Source organism: Falco punctatus (assembly GCF_963210335.1).
Source record: "Falco punctatus genome assembly, chromosome: 6".
Taxonomy (NCBI): Eukaryota; Metazoa; Chordata; class Aves; order Falconiformes; family Falconidae; genus Falco; species Falco punctatus.
In genome coordinates this window covers 56276824-56302098 of record NC_137585.1, presented here as the reverse complement: position 1 = coordinate 56302098, position 25275 = coordinate 56276824, and the positions used below count along the sequence as shown (strand labels likewise).

General features: G+C 40.3%; 1 protein-coding gene across 3 annotated transcripts in view; it reads left to right on the top strand.

Moving 5' to 3' along the window:
* GRIP1 (glutamate receptor interacting protein 1) overlaps positions 1-25275 on the top strand; it is a 330428-nt gene that overhangs the window by 36308 nt on the left and 268845 nt on the right. The window lies entirely within an intron of this gene.

Sequence of the window (25275 nt, the reverse complement as noted above, 5' to 3'; positions counted from 1 at the left end):
GTTAATATAAGGAAGTATCAAGTCTTTGTTAAGGTCTTGTAAACGGAGGGAGTGGAGGGTGCAGGGGTGTGCTGGGGATCGGTTGCCTTTGGGGAGCAGCAGCTTTGATACTGTGAACATGTTCAAAAAACGTCACCACCATCCCTTCAGCATCATTGTGTCTGTGCTTTGGAGGGGATGGGGAGGGTGCCATGATGCAATTTAATGGCAGTGAGAGGGAGATGGGGAGGGAGAAAAGAGGCAGAGAACACTGTATATTTGACCTGAAGAATCACATGATGCGTGGTGGACTTGTCCTGCAGCTTTGAACACTTCATATGCATTGCTCGTTGTTCTGTGTCTCTGGCTTCATCCTTTTGTAGTATCTTTGTAATATTAATCTGAAAGTGAAATGTTTTCCCTGACTGCTTGTGAATTTTTTCTCCAAAACCAATTCCTCTGCTAGATTATTCCCCGCACCGTGCCCCCCCCCCCCCCCCCCCCAGCTTTTTGGTCCTGTTGGGGTGGTTTGGGTTTTTTTCCAGTTCTAGTATCTTGTGATCTTAAAAAGCAACATATCATCATTTTATATCTTAGAGAGATTATCTTTGTTTTCTACAGGGATACAGTGTTTGGCTGTACTCAAAAGAGTCTAGATCTTGGATTTAAAATACTGCAGCTTTTATATTTGGAAAAGCTGTTTTAGGATATTCTTAGAGGTTTTAAAAAGGTTTTAGCTGTAAATTTTCTTTCTTTGTGAATCATGTAGTATTGAACATACAGTAGAATGAAGTACTGTGCTTTTTAGGCAGAAAGAGAAAATAAACGGTCCCAATAAAATATTGAAAGCTCTGTAAACAATTGCTCAAGTAGTCTGTAGAATATGTAGCCTGCTGAACTCTAAAGATTCCCACCCCAATCAGGACTCAAGCGAGATGAACTGCATACCTCTTGTGGACACTGAGGTCACACTACCTTAGAAAAGTGTGTATTCAGAATCTCAGCACTTCAGCCTCCATTCTCTTTTATTTCTGAATCTTTATTTTTATAAAAGATATTTTCATTTTGTCCTGTAAGGATGATTCATTCTGCAGTAGTGAGTTGTACCTATATATTATTCATTCCTTTAAAGTGTTCGTTTAAATATTTTATTTTGTTAATAGTGCAACATGCTGAACTTTGAATTCTGCGCTTATCTAGTATCCTTCATGGACTGAGCACCAGTAGTGGAAGTTGTGGTACTTGCTGCTGCAGGTTGTTTTAGATGAGCTTTAAAGACTTCTGTGTGTGGTTTGGTTCCTCCTGAGCTGGCAGGATTTCTAACATTTTAAGCTACTCTTTGAAATCATGATGATTTACATCTTGGAGCACTTGGGTTTTAACAGTGCTACTGGAGCAATGAAACCTTAAACAGCTGAGTCAACAAACCCTGCCAAAAAGGAGTATCAGACGTGATGTTGTTCATATCTTAACAACATGAAGGAATGGTATATGCAAACATACTAACTAATAGTGTTAATTTTTCCTGCTTTATTCAGTACAGATTTTTTAAAAAGGGTTTAAAATCCTGTTGTGTCTTTATCATTAAGAAATACTATTTTAAAAAATGGCAGCAATGCAACAGCAACATATCCAAAGAAAGTATGTTTTGTGGTGTGTGCCTCTTGCTTGCTTTTCTGCATTTGCTTTCTCATTAGTGAATTCACAGTAACTCAGTTTATTTGAATGAACTTTACATTACCTGGTGTGACTTGAGATCCCTTTTTACTTGTATGTAATTAACATAAACCCTCAAACTGGAAGTCTGCAATACAGTGTCTCATCACAAAAGCCAGCTAACTGTAAAAGCTGATAATGTTTGTAAAGCACGTTAAGCTCCCTGAGTGAAAGGTACCATAGAAATGCAAAGTATTAAGCCAGTAGTTTAATTATAAGATAAGAAGTAATTGAAATTTTCCAACACGTTGCTTGTAGAAGACAGTCTAGTGATTTGCTTTGTAATATTTAGGTCAGTGAATTGAGATGTTTTTCTAAATTCTTTATGAATATTCTCTCATTTAAGTGCATTGCTCGAAGGTGTCTGATACATTTGTTTGGCTGGTTGATACTGCAGTTTAAAAATACCACATTTCAAGTAGGCAGAGAAGTGCTGTATAGAAACCTTTGAAATAACCAACCTTCATCCTTCAAAGTGACAGTTATTGTGCTATAATAATTGTAGAAGTACTGAATTTGCTTCAATTGATTTCCCGCCCCCCCCCCCCCCCCTTGAATAGTATGCTTCTTGCTTAATACACAGTGCCTCCAGAATTTTAATGTCCATGTCTCTCTTGTGGTTTACTGTTTGGTGCAGATTTCCTTTGAGTTATTTTTCCCTGCCTTATGTATATCTATATAAAACCGGAACATTTTATCGTGAGTACTAAATCCCACTGTATGGCACTTACTGTGCTGTCACATAGAACGATTTGTAATTTGAAATCAGTACTTTTATATGATGTTTGATCCCCAAAACTTCTGTACTACTTCCATTTACAAAAAAAGGTAGCTTGTAACAATTGTATGATATTTTTCACTTTGGAATGTCCAAGACAGATATTAATTTAATACCATAGTAGTTCTCTCCTTGGCGCACCAGTTGTGACTATAGGATGCAGCTGGAGCGTCCCAACATTTCTGCATCTGTTCCCAAGCTGCCTTCACGGTCAGTAATGCTATGAAGTGGATAGGTGGGACAGAGGTGTGGAGAGATTTGAGGCTGCATCGTGCTCTCAGGCACGCAGAGGGAATTCCCTCCTTGGTCCCCTGCAGCTTTTATCCTCTTGCAGTCATGGCAACACCACAGGACCAGCAAGCAGCCTTGTTTCCAGCCCAAAACTGTCTTCTGTGACTCTGCTGGTGGGAGTTAGAAACTAAATGGAGACTCTGCTGCTTTCCACATGTGGTGGGTCAGTGTTTTAGTTAAGTGTTAATTTATCTTTACTAGAAAAAGCTTCAATGGGTGTCTGTGCCAGAAAGCTGCTAAGCCAAAGAGAGATGCTGTTCTCCGTCAGTGGTCAAGTGGCACTACTTTGGTAAAAGATGATCGCTAAAATGTTACAACCTTGAGTTCATAGGATGCAAAAATTCTAGGGGGACCTGAATTTGGCAAAACTGCTTCCTAAAGTAAAAATTCCTGTAATTAGTGATGTCAAGAGTTTGCCAGTTTAAAGTTATAAGGACAGGTCATTCATAATTCTAAAACCTGTATTTGAGGACCAGGCAGAGTTTTACTGTTTGAGAGCTGTCTGTACAGCTACCGGGATTTAAAGATAAATATAATTTTGAAAAGGAGTATCCTTCTGTCTTCAGAGTTTTTTAAGAAGTAAACAAATTTGCCATGTGTTTCAGAACGTAAAAGCATAGGACTGAGCATGGCAATCTCGTTTAGTATCTTTGTAGGAAAAGGCTGTGGCCTCCGTTTTCCCTATCTGTGTTGTTGGGGGGCTGTGGTGGTGTTGTGCTGGGGGGGCATACACTGCAAGCCTTATAGGCCTGTTGCAGCTCAGTGCCTCTCAGAGTAGAAAGACTAGAAGGGCCATTAACTCTCTGAATTATGGTCTGCAGTGCAGGGCATCCTCCGAGGGATGTAGAACAATTTGCCTGTGGTGTCATACAATTTTTCCTGAGCTCTGGCTCTAAGCACTGATCACAGGTGTGCAAGCCTGTCACTTTGTAGTGAAAACAAAATTTCTGCTATGAGGTTATGGGGAAGTCTGAATGTTCCTTGGAGCAGGAAGCCTTCCAGAAGAGACCCAGCTCAGTGGGCTCCTGGCACCCCAGGAAGCCCCTGTAACAGCACTGCTTCTCTCTCTCTGTTTCCTATCACTCATCTTTCTCCTCGGCATCCTTCCCCCATCCCCTTGCCCCCTGTTTCATCCTGTATCCCAGAGAAAAAAAGAGCACTGCAGCCACCCTGCTTTTGTTTTGCTGAGCCCATTACATTTATAATCGCCATCCCTTCCCGTTCATTTCCATGGCCATCCCCCCTGCTCCTGCTGCGCTGCAGACCCCCTTCCTGGGGCAGAGGCTGTGATTCCTGCCGGCAGCCACATTCTCCAGCAGGGATACGGCAGTGCCACAGGGATTAAAACCTTGGCTCTTTAGCATGGTACATGAGAGCAGGTCAGCTGTGGCCAGCCAGCACAATAGGTACAGAGGACAAAGAGGACACAATATGTGTAATTGCTGAGTACAGTGTCTGTCAGTGATTTGGGTTTTGTCTTATGAAATGAATTGGAAATATACTTTATCACAGTCTCATCCTGCAGATTATTTAACTTTTAAGGTAGAATCAATTGTAAGGATGTGGCTGAGGCCCATACTTCCAAGAGGAAATATCAAACCTTCAAGTTCCAGATGTAGTCATGGTCAAAGAATGAGTAGACAGTAAAGGTTTTTTTTTAAGCTAACACAGTAACATTGCTTTGACTGTCTTCTGGTTTCTTTGTCACCCCCATGTTTTGCTTTGAATGACAAAATCTTTATTTTCTATGCATTGGAATTATCTGTGTACATACTGTTGATTTTTTAATTTTAAGGTGGCCCTGTGTCAGTTGGAATTCAGGCAGGAGCTGAGATTTTATTGCTTGCGTATACAAATGAATACTATCATGCTTCGTGGACCGTGAAGTTTGGATTGTATCTAGTAAATGAGTAAGTGGTTTTTATAAATAATTAGTCTTCTGCTTAATTACAGGACTAGGTTTTCCAGCACATTTGTCATTTGATCTATGTACATGGTGACGCTGTTTCTAATTGAATGTGGGAAATAATCAGCTTTTTTAAACTTTTGAGTCGATACTGCCTCATCAAACTGTAGCTGATGGATTTAATTTGCTATTTACTGAGCTATTGTCAAATGACTGAGAATTCCTTGAAAGAAGGGTAGTTACCTGGAAGCTTACACTGCTGCTCCTCTTGAATGCACAGGTGAAAACAGCTTTCTAAATGTTACTGTTGCTTAATAGTTCACTTAAATTTAACGGGTTTATTTCTAATATAACGTGGTATTTCACTATTTGTAATAGACCATCTCTCTTTTGACTTCATGTTCAATTTACTTGTGAAGTAGCTTCTGCTTTTTGCAGAGTACTGGAAAGCTAAAATGTAATCTCCTTGCTTTATAGATGTTTCATCTCCAGTTTTTCACACTTTAAAAGCAACTTTTTTTTTCCCCCAGATTCAGTTAGGAGTTTTTGCTGAAAGACTGATAGACTGGAAAATGGCTTAGTCTCTTAAAAATATTATCATTGCATCGTGGAAGCTCCTGAAAGATATGTGTATATTGCTAAAAAGACAGGCAGAATTCAAGACCTTTCTTCGTCAAGGAGAAGTTGCTGGTGGAGTGTGTGGCACCTGCTGTGTATGAGCTCAGGGAGGGAACCTGCAGGAGTAGGTTCCTCACACCCATTCCAGCCTCCTCTTAACACTTTCTCTTCTGGCTTTTGTAGGTGATTAAGAGTAATTATTACATCCCTTGTATGTATTTCACTCTTTCTTGTTATATATTTCTTATCTTTTGGATGATGAAGTATTTGCCTTTGGATATTTGTTTACATAAACTAGGTAAATCAAGTATAATTTAAAGTTAGAATTGATAACTACATCTCCTTTTCAAATCAACATTAAAATAGAGCCTTATTTTTCTTAGAAGGCTATGATCTCCTTTAAAGCTGTGCTTTAAACATAAAATACTTTTCTGTATATCTTAGAATAAAAATTTTAAAATGTAGTTTTATTTTGTGAATAAGTTAGTGTTTCAGGTTTGGTTGTTTTCTTTCTTGTCCAAGTGCCACCTACTGGTATTCTTGGAAGTTTTCCTGGGTAAAATTTGCCTCTTTAGAAAGCAAGGATATATATGCTGCTGTTTATTTGAAACTCCAGTGAAGAAAAATGAAAAGAATGTGAAATACTAATTTCATTTTCGAGTTAACTTTGTTAACATTTCAAGTTAAACTTGTGTTTTACTACTGATCTGGATATCCCTCCCCCTTTTTTAATATCTCCCCATATTTTTCCCAGTTGCAGTACTACTGTGTGTATATATATTTTTTTTGCTTTATTTGGTAAATGTGCTACTGATCTAATGTGCATTTGATCGCAATCCTTAGCTTAAAAGGAGAGAAAAGCACTTCTTATGGAGATACTTTTTCTAGCAGTTGATTTTACAGTTCAGTTTCAACAGCCCACGGAGTTCTTTAGTCCTGACTTTCCAATTAGTTTGAAGTGGTGATTTTGTGGGGACTGTTATCAAAATCTCAGAAAATCACCACTAGAAGAGAGTGAATTACAGCTCTTGCTGCTTTGGCATGGGCTCAGAGGGAAGGGATGGCTGCTGTCCCCTTCCACGGCTCCTGTATCAACCTTTCCAGTGCAAAACCCGTTTGCTTTCACCACCCTTTTGGTATATCAGTGTGGTTCTAGCAGATACAAGAAGCCTTGTGCTTGTTTTCTAGTGCCGTTATTCTGGCTGACTCAGCAGGGTTTAGTACGTAGGTTCTTTTTTCCTATGGGAGCATGTGATTTAGGCAAACCTACACTGTTTCTCCTAAATAAATAAGTATTTCTGCATCCAGAGCTCACAGGATGCACAGTAAATAAATAATAGAATGAGAAAAAAAAACTTGTATAGTTGAACCTGTGTTGCCATATTCTCTTCAAAACTTTTGAATTTTCTGCAGACCTTAGCAGTACCACCAGTTGTAGCTCTCAGAAGGTGCTTGCTGTCATTTCTTCCTCCTTTTAAGTTGGCTTTTTTTAAACTTTTTTCCAATTCTTAGCTTCTGATAAATTGCTCTGTTTCTGCTAGTAAGTCTGGCAGCTTTTTGACTGATTCCTTTCATCCTCAGTTTGTATCTCCGAGGAATGAATTTTGCTGGTCCATGCAGAACTGGGGACAGTTCTCCAGGTGCTAGGATGCCTTTGTTTCCTTACAGAGCCTTCATGCTGTTTGCACTGTGTCTAATCTTTTTTTATCTCCTCCTTCTTAGCATTCTCCTTTTGGCATAATTTTTTGGAGTTGGAAAGAATAAAAATAAACAAACTGAAGTGCGTACAACATTTGTAAAAACAACACATTTGACCTCTCTTATTGTCTTGAAGCCTGGTGCAGTGTGTTCTTTGAGGCAGCTAGTCCATGGAGAGTGGCAAAAATACACCTCTAAGAATGAGACTTTTCCTTCTTCTGTTTAGATATTGTATTAAAGCAAAGAAAGAAATCCCTCAGCAAATTAAATATTTTTTTAATTTAAATTTTACAAGCATCCGTTTTCTTTTCATCCATCCATGACCTTTTTCAAAAACTGTGCGATGAGCTATCATCATCCTGTTATTAAAATGCTTCATTAATGAAAATATGGGCAACAGAATAACAAAAGAGCAAGACAGCCTTCCGTTCCATGGAGTGTCTTGTAGCATGGAGTTGTTTGAGCACCCGGGGCTAATGGTGCCCCAGCAGAGGAGTGGGTTGTCCCTTTTGTGCTCTGTTCACGGTCCACATGAGGGCACTGAAAAGCAGCCTGTGGGTTGTTCTATCTCAGCTTATCTGAAGACAATCGAAGACTGCATTCCTGAAACCAGGCTTCAAGCTGGTAGCGCTCTTTGCCCTTGCAGTCGTCTACAAGACAGACAATGACTGAAGTATTTTACTTATGTAGATATATATTTACTTCCAGAAGGTGCTGCTTAGGGATTTGTTAAACCAACAAATGCCACCGGGGAAGTCTAATGGCATTGCTGTTTCATTTAAGACTGCAAATAAGGTTTCAGAAACGGAGTTTCAAAGGATGATGCGCATTGGAAGGAGCGCCTCAGTGGAAGGAGCTGGGTGCCTGACTGATGCTGTCTGTGAAGGTGGGAGGTGGCGCTCAGGGAACCTCTGGGCAGGGCTGGTGGAGCGGTGGTGGCAGTGTGTGCCATCTACCATTGCTGCTGTCGTCTGAGTGATTGCTGACCACTACGAGTGGATCCTGGGAGTTTGAGTAATGATGTCTTCTAAAACAGATGGGAAAGTTTCTCGGCAAATCTGGGTAAGATAATGAGAATTAGACTGCAGTACAGTGACCCTAGCTGGAAAAGTTCTTCTGGTTCAGATTAAACCGAATAATTTTTTCTTTCCTCGTTGCCATCCTGAGCATAGAACTTCTCCGTGTTACTTCCTCAGTGCTGTAGGATGAGCAGTCCTGGTGCCATTTATCCATTGCCAGGACCAGTGATGGACCTTGACGCTTTGGCATCATTTTCACAAGCTTCAAGCATACGAGTCCTTGGACTTTTGTTTTTGCCTGGCAGGTAGAGCTGATAGATGCATGGAAGCTGTTCCTTAATATATATACTCTGTGCAAAAAAGGTAGTAGTCCCAGCAAAAGGAATATGGACAGTTACTAAGTGTCTTTACAGCTTTTACTCAGTTTTTCTATACATCAGGTTTCTTAGAACTCTAGATCAAATTTCTGTGGGCATCTAGAAACGTGGCCTGCAAATTTAACGTGGCTTTTCTCTATTATGTATCCTTCTTTTCTTTCCTGCCCAAGGTTAGTCTCTTTCTTTTCTTCACATTTTTCGTCTGCATATGTCTTTAACACTCAAACAAATCCTGACTTTGCTTTTGGGGGATTTCCAGTGTGCTCTCTTCTGCCAGCTGCTGGAAACATTGGGGGAAAAACCCTTGTCTTAAATCTGATCACCCTGTTATTCAGCACAGGATGAGATTTTAAGCCTGTCAAAGTCTATATGATAGGTTCTAACTGACTGCCTCTTTCAGTGATGCTGTCTAGTTGTGGCTAAGGGGCTTAGTGAAAAAGCAGATGTGCAAGAGGCAAATAGCAATCCTAAGGTGTAACATTTGGGTGTCTGAGCATCAAAACTAATTAAGCATGACTTCACTAATTATCTGCTGGCCCCTATGTTTGCCCCTTGCTGACATCCTGTCTGGAGCAGAGGAACTCCTGTTCTCCCAGCTGCATCCTTAAAACCTGTCCCTTGTGCCAGAGGTGGCAGGCGCAGCACCTGGTGACGCTGCCTGGGAGTTGGCACTGCCAAGCAGTGCTTAAGGAGTGGTTCAGCCCTTCTTCCTTTGCTCTGTGGAGGCATTAGTTAGTGATGCTTCCCAGCAGCTGATTTTTGTTAAATTTGTAGGAGCATAATGTTTTTTTGAAGGGTTTCTATCCCTCTTAAAATTTGGCTAGAATATGCCAACAGACTTGAAGGGTGAGTGGGCAGATAACGTGATAAGCTGAATTTCTTTAGGAAACCATATGGATGATTTTAAAAAGTTTTTTACATGGAGTTCTTACATTGAGTAATTCAACTTATGCCACAGTGACAGGAAAAATTTACAGTACTTGGAGATCCTAACTCATGGGTGTAGTGAAAAATTGTCCCTAACATGAAAGCCTTACCTCCTAAGTATGTATGATTTCATCCTTCTTGGTGGCTTCATTGCTGGTCTAAAATAGCCAGTTACATGCCTACCAGTGGGAATGCCCTACTTCAAAGTGTAAAAAATTAGGTAACCTTTAAGGGATGATGTATTGTAAAAAAATAAAATATCCGTAACAGTCAAACATCACCTATCCCCTCGGTAAGAGGACACTGCTAATCTGTAGCGTGTCCCTGTAGCTAGCATGCATTTGAGAGTGTTGTCTAAGCTTCATCATTAGATAGAAATCTTAACACTGGGTGCAGACATCAGATCTGATCAGCAGAACTTTGGAAAGCTTCAGAAACTGGCTTGGAGTGGAAACCTTGAAGATCTGTGCTGCTCAAGCTTCAGAGGGAGACAGAGTCTTCCTGTAACATTTCTGTATTCTGACAGTCTGATGGAAAATTACATAACTTTCCTTTCATCAGCTAAAACAAGTCAGCAACAATGAAAATGTTTCCCTAGTGGAAGTTGTTTTGTGAAAACAGACTGACAAAAAACCCAAACTGCTTTAATGTATATTTATCCTCTACAATATCTTTGGTGTCCTGATTTGCTCGGTTCAGGCAATAATTTCTACTTTGGTTCCTAGGGTCAAGTAACTTCACAAATACAAATTGCTTAGTTTCCATACAGCTGTCGTCTTACCTAAATGCTAGGACCTAGACCTGACACCCACCTCCACCCCCTCACCCCCAAACCAACCAGCAAACCCAACTCTTGGGGTAAGTATCTGCATACAGAGTAAGAGTTGCAGCATACAGATTTATATCAGTCACTTTCTCATTGAAGGCTCTCATGATTTCATTTCCAAGCCCATGCTAGCTGGCTCTTTTCAGTTAAAGTTGTGGCTACACAAATAATTTACCTTGGTGGACACTACCTGTAGCTTTATGGTACCTTAGCTATTTGGTGGTAATTGCCTGCATGAATAGATTTGCCCCATCTGGTAAATGCAGGGAAGTTTGTTGTGCTTCCTAGTGTATATGTATTATAGGATGCAAATCATGCCCTAGTTTATTCATACTAGGTTGTTTTTTGTAGCTGTAGCACCAGTATATTTTGGAGTGTCTGTGCCCTGGTATGCTTATGATCTGTGGGTGGTCTGATAGTGTGGGGAAGCTGCCATGTGAAGCCTCATTTCTAGGGTGGAAACTGCAGTTAGTATATGACACTTTATTTTGACCTTAGATGCCCATTGGGCAAGACAACCTCACTTGTTACTGCTTTCTTCCTTGAGGGTAAAGCAGTTTTTGTCTCTTGGGACATGAAGTCAGCTTCTGGAAGCTTACGTTAACAGCAGATCCAAACTACAGTTGAAGTAGAACAAAATAATGTGGTTTTGAACTACATAGAACAAATACAAAGAAAAAACATTTTAAGCTCAGAGTGCTCCCATCTTCTAGTTGGGTAAAGTCACAGTGTCAGGCTTAGCATTCGTTGACCTATAAGAATACTGGTGCATGTAGGGTATAGTGTAAACTTAAGGTGTGCTAGCTACACTACCTTTTTTTTAGTGTGCATCATTTTATTGTGAGCAAAGGATATCAATACTTATTCAGGACAACAGCATTTGAGAAGCAGAGCTGGAATAGCTGATGCTGTGGCAGCTGCATACGGATATTTAGGCCGTGACTTTTTAAACATCAGAAACAACCAGGCTGCTTATTGAAGGGATGGTGCTTGAATGATAACATGAGAAAATTGTTCCTGGTTTGCCTAAGGACAATGTCCTGTGTCATTTGGGAACTGTTCCTGGCTTTTTAAAGTGGTTGGCTCTGCAGCAGTTAAGCTGCTTGTGTCTGTGCCATAACAGCATGCTTCTCCCCGGTCCGGAGGGGAGGAAGCTGTTTTGCCATGGAGCAGGTCTGCCCGCAGTGGTCTGGAATAACGACCTCCTGCCATCTCTCTAGGCAGGCCGTGCTCTGCCTTCTGTCCGCAGGGCGGCCCTGAGCTCAGCCCGCAGCGTTGCTGGCCGTGGCGTGCAGGGCCGGCCGCTCGGTGCACCCAGCTGGGGCGCGGAGCCCAGTAGCAGCGTGTGGCCAGCCTGCGCCCGTTCACCTGTGTGAGCGGACAAGCCCTCCGTTGCAAATGTTCAAGACGTCAAAAGGAAGTGTGTAAAGCTACTGCCCGAATCTTGTTTTCTCTCTGTCCGTATCTGTCCCCTGAGCATTTCTTTTCTCCTCTTACAGCTTCATGGAGGAATAGGTTTCTTCATAATCTTACCGGAGGCAACTTACGGAGGTGTGGTGTGGGTTTGGAGGGTTTTGGTTTTAATTATGTAGTATTTCATAGAGTCATTTAGGTTGGAAAAGACTTAAAGAATGTCAAGTCTAACCGTTAACCCAGGACCACCAAGTCCTGGCATTTCTTAGCAATCACTTTGAATGATGCTTCTGTTTGTGCACAATATCTCAGTTGTTCATCTAACTCACATATTTATATATAGGTACGGTATTTCAGAGAGATTTGACCTGCTTCAAACTTTATTTTACCTTTGGGTTGCAAATGGTTTATTATTTGGTTGGGCTTTGGGGCTGTGAAGAACTGTGTGTTTGGCTGTCCCTTCAACCACAGGTGTAATTCTGCAACCTCTCGCTGGGGCCATACGCTCTTTGGCTTTTTAATAGAGCACACACTGGTTCCTGGAAAGTGTGTGTGGGCTCCTGCACCTCTCCTGGAGGGCATTTAGTACCCAGAGGTAATGCTTGCAGAATTGGCAAAGCTGGCTGAGAAAATTAAGCTGATTTCCTTGATTTCACCTGCAAAATTCCTGTTTTTGTTGCTTACTCTGGCTGTGGTCTTACACTAAGCCATGTGTGATTTTGAAATTGTTGGTCATATGAACTTTAAATAGATGGAAGCGTAAGAAACTGGTTTTAAAATTTCTTTTTTGTGGACTCCTGTACCTCAAAAATACAACCCTTTTTTTTTTTTTTTTTTTTTTAAACTATAACTTTGTTTGATAAAGCCGCTTGTTTAGATTAGGGAAATTTTGAAGTGTTTTAAGGACAGTGAATGATGAGCCAAAAGCCCATCCCTGTGCTGCCTTTCAGGTCACTTGGGCTGGAGGTACAGTCTATGGATCTCAGTGTCGGTCTGATGGTCTAATAGCAGAACCACTTTTAGAAAGCTTTTACTGACTGACATAATTTCAAGGAGACGTCGAGCTCCTCTGTATTGCATTCAGATGAGCTAATTAATGGGGGTTTGCAGCACACTGGATGTAAAGAGCAATGCTTGTTTTCTTGCTGGGTAACATGTGCCCAGAGAAGAGGGGTGGAGGAGCGTGAGAGCAGACTGCAGGATGGTATAAATTATCATTCAGTTCTGCTTTGATGCTTTTTTATTAGTATTATTTCTGCATGTCAATGTATTAAATATATGGTAATTACATATTTGGCAATGAAATGTGTTTTAATATCCTGTCTGATGTTCTCTTTGGAAAAAAAGGAAGAAGATAATATTGCTAGTGTTTTGCTGATTTGGTTTCAGATCTAGGAGTTAGGGATATTGCCATAGAATCAAAGGTAACGAATGGTGTAGACAACAATGAAACAAAATGTTCAGGGTTTTCATATAATGGCTTTCCTCTAGATGTTCCTTTATGCAATAAAGCTGAACAGAAATGAAAAGGAGGCTGAAACTTGATTAGCTACTGCAGCACGGTGGAGTCTAAATTTATTAAGGTATTTAAAGCTGCGTCTCTATTCAAGCGTGAGAACATGACACCATTTGGTGTTTGCAGTAGAGACATAATGTTTTGTTCAGTATTTTTGTTTCATTTTAAGTGAAACTTAATTTTCTGTTAGGCAATCTAAATTTCTTTTCGTTAGGCAGAACTTTAGGGTGTGTTCAAAATTATATTGAATTGAAAGAAACTCTGCTTTCCCGTGAACTTCAAATGTATGAAAATGGGATAGCATGTATTTCACAGAGTCATTGCCTGTTTTATGGCATCCAGGGACAACAGATCTTCCCTGCTTTTCTGTTGTGCTTAACTGTTGCTCTTACAGACTCACACGTGAGTTGGGCATTTCTCTTGGTGTGGCTGGCAAAATCACTGATGCTCTGCCATGGGCATGCTGATCACTGTAGCTGTACATTGGCTGCCCTTGGGGAATACAAGCTCTCTCCTATCAGTTGCATTGCTGAATTGCAGCTCAGCAGCTTTCTTCAGATAAATAAAAAAGATCTGAAATTTGCCGTTGATCCCACCAAGGTAGTCTTTTCATGTTTGTAACTGAAATTGTGAAAGTTTGGGAAACACTAGACATATGGGAGAAGTAGCTACTTCCGAGTCTGCATGAGAAGCTGTTGTTGCTGTCAGCATCCATGCTTTGATGGGTGCCTAGGAACTTCTTACAGCTAACAGACCTCAAATCATCTTCCAGGCATTTGCCTAAGCTTACAATTTCCTCCTCTGTGGTTTGTTTCCATTTGTGTGTGTGTGTATTTGTTTTGGGGTTTGTTTGGGTTTTTTTTTTGTTATTTGTTTTCCCCTTTTAAAGTCTACTCAACACATAAACAGTTGTTGATTATTTTTTTTAAATGTAAACTGTGCTGCCTTGTCAGGTGTAAATAAATGTAAGGAGTGGGAAGTTGTAAAGGGCTAAATATTTGTACCCTAGTCAGTGTTTTCAAGGATTCTCTGTTTTATGGCCTTTCCTAGTCTTTGCCTCAAAACCTTGCCTCTTTTCCCCTCATATCTGCTTGGATCTTTTCTGAATTCAGTGGCACTCTTTTGCCATTTAATCTATTCAATTTTCACATATAATAGGTGTGCCCAACCTGATTAGTCTTCTCTTTCTCCCGCAGCGTAGTACATCGTTTTCAGTTTCACTGCTCCAATTATCGCCTAAACTTTACAGAAAAATCCGCTGGCTCCAGTGTTGTGGAGGCAGGCATGTGTGTGCTGGCTGGGTAAGACCTACTCTGCTGAGGACTGTGTTTGGCTTTTGTCTTAATGATCAGAAAGCATCAGATGGCCGTACCGTAGTTCATTATTCTCTACAGTAGCAGAGATTTAGCTCAACTGAGAGAGCAAATGCTGGAATTAGTCAGGATCAAATACTATGCTAACAAACTTTACTTAAGGTGAGATTTTTTTTTTCTTTCTTGTAATAAGGTGAGCACAATTGCTTGATTTTTCATGTCTAGCTTTTCTGATTTATTTGTCTAAGTTGAATTCGTGACCATGATCGGTGGTAGTGTGTGTTAAGTAAACAGTAAGTAGGTGGAAGACCATATAATTAGTTTGGGAAAATCAGAATTTTGGTAGCAGTGAGCCTTGTATGTAATAATTTACTGCAGTACACATGCGTGCAAGAGTTAAATATACATTGAAGTCCTCATTGCCTGGGGCATGTAGGCACTAGAGAGCCTTCTGTGAGGTTTGGAGGGAGGGACATTCTGGATGCTTGGATCAAGAATATCCATGTGCCATCCAAGATGGTTGTTTCAGTGGTTGGCTCAGTAGTTTGCTGTCACCAGTGGAGTATCTGAAAGCAGCTGGGAGCCTTTAGGTGATGCACCAGAGCTATTAAGTGGCATATGCATCTCTTGCGTTCTCTTTGAAGTGGTGAGATATCAGAGACAGGAAAACCCAGCATCTTCCCCTTCCAAAAAAGGAGAAAATATAGTTTAATAGGTTTAAATGTAAATATTAATTCTGTGATATGGTTAAAAGATGTTAATTGACGCAGTGTTTGTGTGGTGCTGAAAATTATCTTCCACAGATGAATGTAGAGTTACTGGCATTGGCATAAAATCCTGAGTTAACAATTTTTGCATATTTGTGTGTTGTGGTGTGTAACAATAAGAAAGATGGAGAAAACCAGAACTGATATGCCTGCAAAACCTGTGTCTCTAGGTCTGGCGTGTGGCTGTCCTCACTTCTCACCATCCTGAACCCAGTCTCTCATCGATGCTGTGTGTTACGGGGTCAACTCGGGGGGCGGATTTCCCTCCTGCTGCTTTCTGTGCTTTGCTGGAAGGGTTTTACTTTAGAAGAGGGAAGCTCTGAGGCTTCCTTTTTTTGCATGAACCTGGTGACTGCTGTTGGTCCCTGGGGAATGCCACTTCTTCCCAGCCCTGCCGGTGCTGCCTGGGAAGGCACACCCTCTTGCAATTGCCGCTGCTCTATCCAGAGAGACCCTTCGCCTTTTGAAACCAGACCTGTGCTTATGTTGCTTTGCCACCCCTTCTTCATAGTCCCCTGTGATGATGAGGGAATGGACTCTCAGGTGCGCTGATTGGAAGAAGGGATTTGCCTGCCCATTCTCTGGGGACATCTGAACAGCTCAGCCCGGGAGCTGCCCCTCTGTCTCTTGAGGCTCCCCGAAACATAGTGAGGGGAGGTGACACCCCAAGGGCTGCTGACAAAGTGTGAGACTGACGCAGGTCTTCCAGGGAGGAGCAGAAAGGCTTTTGCTGCCTGTGGTCAGGTTAGCAGTGCTGGGCTCAAAAATAATATCTTTTTTTTTTTTTAAAAAGCCAGATCTGGCTGGTGTAGTTTTAGATCTTCAGTATTTCAAAGTGATACTAACTACAGAAAATCATTCTAGCCTTATTTTCATGTTTGAATATTCAGGTTTTTCTGTGTTATTCTCCCTCCCATGTTTTCCTCAAATAATTGAGAATGTGTCTGGTGAGAAGAGGCATCTGACCATGAGATCTGCGCTGAGAACGAGGTGGGTGACCTTGAGACAGAGGGTATGAGAAAGTCTTGTGAGTCTCAGCCAGTCCTGGATTACGCCATTTTGGTTTTGCTTTGTTGTTTTCTTCGTGGCAATTTCTTATGAAGGGACTTTTGTTTGTGCATAATTCCCATTAGTGGCAGTGCAAGTGAAACGTAAGAATTGATGGGAAACCAGATCTCTGACCTAAGGAAGGATATATCACGCATGTATGAATACAGAAGGAAATTAATGTGCTCAACTTCATCATAATATATAAAACATATATAGAATATACGGAAATTTAAAGTGGAGAAAAGCATTCTGAGTGAATAAAATACACGTATTTGCCTCTGATAGTAAATTCCTTTAGGTGACTTTTTCTCTGAACTGAACTCTACGGTGGTTTATATCATTTGTTACCAAATAATATGTTCTGCCTTGCTAGAAATCATATCATAAAGTCTCAATTTGGGATAATTTGGTACAACTGAACCAGATATAAATTAAACCTGACAATTCTGTCATAAACTGTAAGTTTTAATAGGAGCTTAATCTAAGCTTTCATGACTTTGTCAAAACCAATAATGTATCTGTGGCTGGCTGTGAAACTGGCTGTATAATACTGCAGGACTGCAAAGGTTAATGGGTTTTTAGGATCCAGCTGTGAAGTTGCATACTTTTTAAAATGTCTTTAGCAGAAGGCATATTTTTGATCGATTAATGAAAAGATGCTATTTGATGTTTGTTTGGAAAGAATGTTCTTTTACCACTAATTTAATAATTCCTTTATTGAAATATGCTATTGAATATGTCAGTGATGACTGCATAGAATTTGGGCATGAAGCAAGTAACAACTGTATCACGTTTCTGTCCCTCAGATGTCTGTTGCACTCATTTCAATGTGTGACATGTTCTGTGCCTCATACTTGAGTGGCCTCACTAAAAGGCAGTGATCATAACACAGCTCTGGAAAGTCCCAATGAATTCCCAAGATTCTAATCAATCATCCTTGATCTTTTCTCCCTGCGCATGCTACTGTCAACTCTCTCCCCAGTGGTAGCACCATTCCTTGCTTCTCCTCCTCGTGCACCTGGAAAAATAATTTCTAATGAAATAAATTTTGTGTCAATGCACCCTCGTAGTAGGTAGGGCAGAAAAACATAATTTTAGCAGAATGAGACTTTCAACACTGTACCAGAATTCTTGTTTCCTAGATGATGCATACAGAATCAAAGGCATTTGTGACTTGCAATGTATAGAGACGTTGGGAATATCACAGTTTTGTAGCAACTGGATTAACAGAAATATTTCTGCTAAAAGAATGTTGTAGAATTGTCAAAGTGCTTCATGTGAACTTCCTTCCTTAAAATTCAGTACAACCTATGTGACTTCAGGGAGTATTATGTTGAGTCAAAAGAATAAACTGACCCATTCAGTAATTTTGTGGGGCTTTTTAATTAATCAATTCATTTTTTTTACACTTGGAGCCACCTCGAAAGAGAAAACAAAAGCATTTTCCTAAGACAGCAAACAAGGAAAACTTGGGTCTCATCATGACTCAAGAGCAATTATTTGTGGTGTGGTGGTGTAGTAAATTTTACTGGTAGTAATTTTTTTGTTGTAGTAAGTTTTGTACCAGGCTAAGTAAATTTGACATGGTCTACTAATTACCATGAAAGTGTTGTTGGTATTTGGCACTTCTACATGAGAGGAGCTTTTAAGGGAATTGTGACTTAAAACAAAAAAATAAAATAAAATTGTGAATTTATGCATGATCTGCCACTGCTAGCATGTTTGTATTAAATCAAAAAAGGGTAGAAAAAATTGAAGCAGCAAAAATTGTTTCTGCTAAAGTAGAAGTAAAAAAACAGTCCAACTTTTCTTCTCATACTAAGAAAATTCTTGTGTACTATAGGGAGCAGTGTTCATTCATTTCTTTGAATAGCATAACTTTCAAAACATTGAAATGGCATGGAATTGGAAATATGCTTATGTAGTACACTGTGGTAATCATGTCCTGTTGTTTTTGTGATGTAGGATGAACTATGGCCATCTTGGTTCCAAAATGAGTCTGTTGCACTCAGAAGGCAACTCATAATATAAGTCTAGGAGATTTATCTACGAATGTCAACTAGATGCATATCTTAAGAAGGCTATAAGAGTTTTTCTCCTTCTCACCCCCAATCATTCAGAAAAGTTTAATTTAGTAACAATGATGCATGTATTTAAGGTAAATCTGTAGCAGATGTAGTTATCTCTGTCTTTGCAAAGGTCACTTCAGCTCTGGGTAAGATTATTTTATGATAAGAGGTGCTATTGTAGGTATGATTTCTCACTTCCCCTGCCCCAGTTGGTATTTGACCTGAATCCGTAATATTTACTTTTTTTTTTTTAAAAAAAGAAAAAACGTGAAGTTCCTTTTCCAAAGTGCTGCTTCTAATATTAGAACAGTAATGTACAGTTCTTTTCTGGTGGTAACCATGAATTGAGGTGTTACAACAAAGTGTAATTCCCTGTGATAATGATGAAAATAAGTCCTTATTTAAAACAAAAGCACAAACCTTAAATGTGTTCTTTTTCCTCTTTTGAAAGAAAAAAGTGCATCTTAGAACCTTTGACTGTAATCTCAGTCCTTTTTGTCTTGCTACCTTCCACTTCAAATGGACCAAAAGTAACTGTAACTATTAAACAACTAGGAAGGTAGAAATATATCAGTTTTTAAAAGTGGTTTGTGTTTTTTTTTTTTTTTTAGTGTCTGTTCTGTAGGACCAGAGCTAAATTCTGGACCGTCTAGGAGGAAATTAAGTTCTGATGGCTTTAAATGCCTTTGCCTGCTTCTGTTTTGGGAGGAGGAGGATGCCAAGAGCAGTTGCACCTAGGGTTTCAGTTCAGGTTTCCTGGGGTTGTCTGCCGCGCTGCTTGAAGGCTGCGTGCTCTGGCCCTGGTTCAGGGATGCCTCCTAGCAGATTTTTGAGTACTTCCTTCTACGATAGCCACCATATGGTTGTCAAGTACAATATCCGTGCTGGTTCAGTCCTCGTGCAACTGGTACAGGGTCTGCTAGGGTGTTATGTTGCATTAGCTCAGTTGCTGAAACCAGTGCGAAGGTCACTCCCGACAGGTAGTAATTGTTGATATGTTTCTTTTAGGAAATCTTAAATCGGAACAGTTCAACTTGATAAACCTGCATATTTCTGGGGTTTTTTTGGTAGTTCAAACAAATCTGGACTGTTGTAGTTCATTTATTCATATTTTCCATATATATTTTATAATAACTATTATTGTTTTAACAGGACACTGAGCTGTGGGACTCCTGCTTATATGTGATTTTATTGTGGATACTTTAAAATTATTTGATGCTGTTTTGGCTACGTATTCCAGTTGTGGTGTGCAGGCGCTGATGTGAAGTATTTTCTTGCCTCAGTGGCGGTGGGAAGCGCTGGCGGGGAAGTGGGAAGGAGAGTGCTCTGGTCTGTGGGGCTTTGGCCAGTTAAGGCTATGGAGAAAGGAAAGCTCAGAAGGTAAAGACGAGCAGGAGCCTGAGGTTCTTCAGAGATGCTCTGCACTTCCTGTAGCTGAGCATAGAAATCAATTTTGAAACACCAAGAGCTAAACGATTTAGATTGTTTTGTTGTTTGGGGTTTTTTTTTGTGTGTTTTGCTTTTTGTGGTTTGGTATTTTTTTTTTGTTTTTGTTTTTTTTTTTTAAACAAGACCTTATATTCTTGGGCGGATGGCATCAACCCATTACAGCTGTATCTTTTTTTTTTTTTTTTTTATGCCTATCAGTCATCCTTGGGTAACAAATTATTAGAGAAGCTTGTTTTGGAGTTTACTCATGTGATGTCCTTTGTACCTCCCAGATCTCTTCTTGTCTGCCTCCCCATTTCCCATCCCTGACTGGCTAGCTCTCCACTGCCTGCAGCCTGCCTTACCCGTGTGAAGGTTGTCTTGGAGCATGTGTGCTGCATGGTAGGACAAAATGGAGCATTAGAGGAGAAGAAACAAAATCAAACAACAGCTTCTTGAGCCAAATTTATCTACTGTTTTAAAACAGGTGTAACCACTATGTTAGTTTGTATTAGCTGGCAGCTTGACCAGCATCTTTGTTCTGAGGTGGAAAGCATGATTTAACTCAGGGGTCCTCAAACTACAGCCCGTGGGCTGGATATGGCCCCCAGGGTCCTCAATCCGGCCCCCGGTATTTACAGACCCCCCAGCCAAGGGTTGGGGGGGGGGGACCAAGCAGCCGCAGATGGCTGCCTGCCACTGCATCTGCGCGCCGGCCCCCTGGTTAAAAAGTTTGAGGACCCCTGAGTTAACTGAAGTTAAGAAATAGTGATGGAGGCAACAAGGTTGTAGCAGTGAGGTTATGCAGTCTAAGACACAGTTTTGGGATTGTTGAAGATAACCCAGTAGTTAACAATGTTGTCTTGTTGATGGTTGGCTTTTTTTATCATAAAACATACAGTAAATTAAATATGCCCTTCCTGGATGTTGAGGAGGGGAAAGGAATGATGTGGTATGTGTCTATGTGGTTATTTTACTGTAGCTAATGGAAAAAGTCCAGTGCTGAGAGTTCTTAAGGTAAACTGCATCTTTCTAGGTATAAAAGGGCAGTGAGCTCTGCTTTAAAAATACAGACACCAGTCCTAGTTGCCAGTCTAAGAATAAAAGGCAGGACAGATGTTGCTTTTGTAATCAATTCATAAGGATTTTTTCTTAAGCACATAAAATTAGTCAAATGATTTGTGAAACAAACTGTAAAATTGATGTATGTGAGACATCTGGCTCATGCTTAACTTTTAGTTTGCAGTTGGTATTTTATGTATGACAGCAAATAGGTGATTGTGATTGAGAGTCTTTCAAAAACATCAGCAAAAATTACAGGTTTCTGAAACTAACAGTAAGGGGATGACATTTATCATAATTGATGTTTTCTCCAACTTTTTAATGATCATCATTTCTAACACATTTTTATATTTTATTTCAGGCTTGTGAATCTGGTAATACTGAGGTAGGCAGTTAAATGCTGAAGTGCCAAGGGGTCCAAGTGGCAATGGGCTGCTTGATGTTTGTCTTGGTTTCTCTGTATGAAAGCATGTGAAATTCAGTGAAAACATTGCAGAAATTAATCTGACTTGTCACCTGCTTTGATTATAGAGGGTTTAATAAAAACCTTTCCAGTAGCTGTGTGACTGAGCTGAGCTGCGTGCTGACTAGCCCTGTGCTGCTGGCCTCTGGAGGGGCTTGAGATGGAGGGTTTGTTCTCTTCGTGTCTAGCACTGTCAGCATGAAACATGACAGCTGCGGCGCTTTCCATTGAAAACTTAGGCGGTGGTAGGGCCTTATTTTGTGTAGATTATAAAGTTATTTATATAAGGTAGTGATTGGTATGCTTGTTCTGAAAGAAGGAGCTTTGATTCAGTGTCTTTATCAACCCAAGGGACTCAGGAAAGATTTCACACGAAGTCAAGATTGTTGCTGGGTCATTCTTACCTCCTGATACTGAAACTATACAGGAAAAAGTTACTTAAGATTCACAGGGCCAGAGAAAATGTGTGGAAGAGCAAAACTCCTCCAGTCTGGTGTTCTGGAGAATTCAGCTGGAGGAGATAAGTCTCCAGTTCTCGTCTTCAGGGCTTCATTTATTTGATTTTAAGTACCAGTTGGGAGAGTTGTGCAAATAGTACTGGGAATTGTCTCTGGTATCCCCTCTTTCAGCAGGGTGCTTCTATTGCTAAGCTACAAATTGCTTTGTATTGTCTCTTTGTGGCATCATAAATCCTGTGCTCTTCAAAGGGGGTCTCCAAGCCTGATGTGCCTCTTGCCTCCTTTGCTTCCACTCCTGTCTTCTCACCTTCCCTTCTTCCCTCCCTCGATGGTCACAGCCCTCTTCTGGAATGCTGCTCTGCTGAGCTGAGGATTGACCAGGTGTCTTAGAAAGTGCTCTAGCCCTTACGCTGTTGAATAAAAAGTATTTAAAATTTTATATTGTATTTTAGAAGACCCCAAACAAACAGAAAGCATTTAAAAAAATAAGTAAGTAGCCCAAGCTCACAAAAAAGACTTGGGCATCTGAAATCAGGAAGAAGATGGAGTCCTGAATCCCGGGTGCGTGTGTGTGTCAGACTGAAGGCTGCAGGGAGACCCTAACCCTAGGGATGGGAGCAGTTCCCAATGCCTCACTGTGGGCAGGCTACCCAGCTGGCACTTGCTTGATCCTGTGATTTATGTGCCAGGGCTCCTAACTCACCTTGTGAGCTGCTTAGGGAGCCTAGGTATGCAATGCAAGGCTGCAGATTTGCTGCTCTTGGAGTCAGGCTCTTAGAAGTTTTAGACCGCCACAGTGTGTGGATCCAGTCCTCGACTAAACTCCTCTGTCATTAAATGGGAGTAGTTCTGTTTGTTTCATTAGGTTTTTAAACAGGCTTGAGAGAGTCTTGTTTAATATTAATTCCTTTGCTGAAGAAGTGGCCTTACCACAGCACTGCTGCATTGTGTATCTTTCTGGAAATCGCGTGCTGGAGGGTGAAGCAATGTTCTCCAGAAGTAATTATGGTCTGTCTTTATTCTGGTAAACCGGGATGGGAAGGTGTTTGGCAGTTGGTTTTAATGTTTTTGCAGAACCAACCCATCAGTTATCAAAGTTAGCCACTGAACAGACTAACGCATGGGCCATGTGTACATGTTAGTGTTTATGTTAAAATTATCACAATTTTTCATTTTTATCTTGCACAAAAAAAATAGAGGAGGAAAACCCTGATATGCTGATTCCTTTGGAAGGTTTTCTCCCGTTTTAATGCTGCTATACTTGTGTCTGATGACAACTGTCCCCAGGAAGAGTGTTGGGAAACACCTAATTGTGATGTTTCCATGATGTGACAAGAAATCAGAACCTACGTGGACAATGGCCCTCAGTGCAGAACAGGAGTTAGACGCTAGCTAAACAGTGTTATCTTTAGCACTGACGGGAAGCAGAGAGTAAGCTGTCCCCACCCACAAAAAATAATACACTTTCTCTATGACCTGTGGGGAATAGAAACAGTCACTGTCCAAGTATGATTTAGTTGGACATTCAGTCTGTTGGCTGCTTGGCTCTGTGTGAATCTCAGCCGGTCTGAGAAAATAGATGTGAAATAGATGTCCGTAATCAGGGTGACTTTGGTGCCAATTTGATAGTCTCCTTCTTCACCCTTTCTCCATTATATAGGAAGGATTTTTTTTTTTTTAATTTATTTTCCCTGGCCTTCTAGGTTGAGAAAGCAAGTAATAGAATATATTCTTGGATCCATTGAAGCTCATGGCTTTAGACAGGTTGTTACCTTATCCAGAGTGGCTTCCATGGCCAGTTATGTGATTTGGGAAGGTCCTGGCAAATCCAAAGTGCAATGTGGAAGTCAGAGTAATCGGTTCTGGATGATACGTTGTAATCACAAACTAAACTCTGCTTTTGGGCGATAGTGATGAACCTTAACTGTCTTCAGTGAAATCGTACTAGTTCTATTAATTAAAGTGCAATTTAGTCTTACAGCTAAGTCGGTTGTGTGGGTACTGTGTATCACAACAACATCCATCCCATTTGGGCTCAAAAAGAGAGTGCTGCTCTACTAATCGAAGTGAAAACATTCCAGTTCCTGAATATAGGAGATAACAGCTGACTGTGCAGAGGGCAAAACTGATGAAACGAGTTGTGGGTGTGGTGTGGTTGTTAGTTTTTTGTTTGTTTGTTTGTTTTTGTTTTTTTTTTTTAAATGAACAACCATGCTGGGATGGGTGGAGGATAAAGCTGTTTTCACTGTGGAGTTGCAGGGTGCCCTGTGCTGCCCTGCTGCTTTGCTTTTTTCTCTGCTTCCTAAAGCTGCCCCCTCTTTTCACAAATCCTTGTTACAGTGCTTTGTTACAGGTGAAAACATGCTGTTACAGTGCAACTTGCATCACTCTATCAACTTTACATAGTTATTCCCTGCATTCCAGTTTCTGTTGCACTCAGTAGCAGAGGGTAGGCTGCCGTCACATTTCAAAGCAATGATGTTTTCTAGCATCTGTACTGGGAAAAACAAGAAGGATCTTTGGGGAACTAGGATTTAGCTTGTCTCATCTTAGTCAGAAGACACTAGCGGGTTATTGGTAATTCAAATGCCTTTTTTTTCCACACTGGTGTCTGACAGGATTGAAAATAGAAACTGCCAGCATCCTGATTGCCTGATTATATAAAACTGTCAGCAAAACCAAACCAAACCAGGTATGATAGGATTATGTATGTGCATATATTTTGCTGGGAGATATTTTTATAAGGTTTGTAGAGGAAGCTTTAGATCTTAGTGTTTTGGAGGCTGAGCAAGAAAAATACCAACAGTCTTCCAAATATAAACTCATATTTTGTATGCTCATTTTACAATGGTCATTTTTGGGGCTAATCAAAATACTTAATGAAATGTCTTAAAAAAAAAAAGACACCTTTGGCAAAGTGATTTGTTTTACAAGGTGGCAAGTTTTTCAGCCTGTTGCCCAAATGAAAACGAAATGTCCTGGAGTGTCCTCTCCTGAAAGAATTTTTTGGGTTTGGATCAGCTCTGCGCTGTCTATATAAAACCTATATTAGAAGAAGTTAATCTGGTTAGAGATAGGAAGATACAAATCCATGGCACGGTTGTTACCCTGGAGGGCTGGGGACTCCTAATTCCAGTCTAACAGAATGTAGAAATAATTATGAAGCCTACAGGTCATTGCTATATGTGGTATTAATATACATCTAGACAACAACTTATTCTTTAAAAGTATAAGCTGTCAATCAGGAATACTTTTGTACTTAATGTATAAAATTGCAGCTTTAGTTTTGCTCTTTGGTATTCTGTTCAGAGCAACTGTTTTCTCTGGTATACAAACCTGGTATTTCATTAGGCTTAAAATTCTTCCATTTCTATGTAAAAGGAATTTTTCTTAAGAAATAAGATAGAATGTTATTTATTGATTTATTTTGTCTTAAAACATACCTTTATATTAAAAAAATAGCTTTTTGAAAGTGAACTGGAGTAAATAAAGTATATTTAAATACCACTTGTGAGAGTTGTACAGCAGTCAAAATGAAAGAAAAACAGTCTACGGTGTCCATTTGACATGTTAAAGTTACACTTTGCGTACTTATCAATAC